At 37.2% G+C, this 1954-nt stretch overlaps 1 pseudogene; it reads left to right on the forward strand.

Annotated features, from left to right (window-relative positions):
- Window positions 1-249: 249 nt before the first annotated feature.
- Window positions 250-1199, forward strand: LOC147464831 (uncharacterized; annotated as a pseudogene).
- The last annotated feature ends 755 nt before the right edge of the window (window positions 1200-1954 follow it).

The raw sequence follows: 1954 nt of genomic DNA on the forward strand, positions 1-1954 counted from the left end.
AAGGTAAGCGCCATATTCAGTCATATTAGGCTAAATACTTTGCAATTGTATTTTATGTAGCAATGAAAGCATCACAAGCATTGCATTGTGGGATGACTGAAAAGTAGTGGCTCTTTTGTGGAGGAGTTTAGTGTCACAAGTGAGTACTCCCAAGCGGTGTCATCAAGTGGCATCAACAGCAAAACACTCTTATATATGACATCCGAAGGTTGGATAGAGCTTGGAATAACAAGATTTTCGCATCGCCACATGATTTTAGGATGGAGCAACCATATCCTCAATGATAATCCTAGTTCACACACACATGCTCCAAGTATTAGGAGAGATCCTCGAGGATTATTCATCATCCAATCGACAATGAAGATCATGATCACCTACAAATGTTGCATGAGATGAAATATCTTCACGCCGATGATGTACCGGTGATGCGCAAACGGGTTTTGTATCCATCTACCGTTAGACATGAACATTCTCTTGTAGGAAAAGCTTTCCTTAAAAAATATTGGTACAAACAACATTTTTCTTACAATGAAAGCATGAGAAAAATTAGAGGCTGGTTCAAAGAAGGTTTTGGGGATTTAGAGAAGCATTCATTCACACAAATTAACTTGTGAAAAAGATCCATTGATTTCAACTAATTTGATGGAATTCATCAAGGGAAAGATGCATGAGTTGAAAACTCTAGTGTTTCCAAAAGATGTAAAGCTTGATTGGAGTGTCACATATGTGTATGAGAAGGTCTTAGAATGGAGGCATGCACAAAGAAACCCGAAAAAATGTTTGCGGTTGGGAAATGTAGAGAAAAGTCCTCCTTTACTTAGCCCACTTACTATACAACCAAGGAGACAATGGTGCTATCCCTCTCAAGATAGCTCCATGAAAGCACTCGAGGGCACCTCCATGCTCCAATTTATGAAGAGTGCTCTTCACTTTGAAGATCCTCCCAAGGTATGTAAGTACATGAGTTGCTTTTAATTTTGTTCTTAAACATCTTTAATGTGAGCTCAATGTGTGTGTGTGTAAGTGTGTTTCCTCAATGTTTCTTAGTTTGTGAGCTAACTTTTTGATTATTTTCCTTCCATGCTATGTTGACAAAAGACCTTCACAAGATCCTCAAACACTGTGCACGGTCATGCCACACAGTCTTGTGGCAAAGGCATCCTTTTGAAGAGCTTTATATGCATGAGGTAAAAAAGTAAAGAATATTTACAAAAAAACATTGTATTCTTATTTGGTAGCTTGACACTTTCATGCATACTTTGCTTGTTTAGCCAAAGCACACCACCTATGGCGATCCCATGAGCATATCCTCTTATGCTAATCACATAGATGAAGATGGAGGAGACCCTTTTACGGAAACGTTTGTACAAGATTGTTATATCCCTGAGCCATTGAATGGGACTGCTAATACAATGGTAAGATATACATTATATGTTCTTTAAGATATGACTTTTTATTGTCCATTTTAAGTTTTGCACATGTCATATTTATCTCATGGTTATGCTCTCTTGGTACAAAGCATAAGGATTGTACCACCATATCTAGCGGAGGGGCTAGTTATTGCCATGATGATATAACTACAAACATGGTAAGAGTAATTAATTACATGCTAATTTATAGTTGTTAGATTACCTTATTTGAGGTTCTTACTTTGTTCATTTTTACTTCTTGTAAAATAGCATGAAGGAAGCCAAATTTTTTGCATAGATATTGATTGTGATGACATGCAAGTGAAGGAGCACATGGTTATGCTTGAGACACAAGGATCAAAACAAGAGGTGGCGACAATTGAATCATTACTACCTCAATTATGATACTCACTCCTTGTTTAAGCATGCCACTAACTTCTAGCTTGTTTTTTGTTATGTTATAGGCAAGACTCATGGCGACCATGTGAATGAAACATTTTTATGCAATTATGATGTGATTCCACCCAAACATGACAAGTTTGTGA

This window comes from Adiantum capillus-veneris, chromosome 1 (genome assembly GCF_014529385.1).
Source record: "Adiantum capillus-veneris isolate H3 chromosome 1, ASM1452938v2, whole genome shotgun sequence".
In the NCBI taxonomy this organism is placed as follows: domain Eukaryota; kingdom Viridiplantae; phylum Streptophyta; class Polypodiopsida; order Polypodiales; family Pteridaceae; genus Adiantum; species Adiantum capillus-veneris.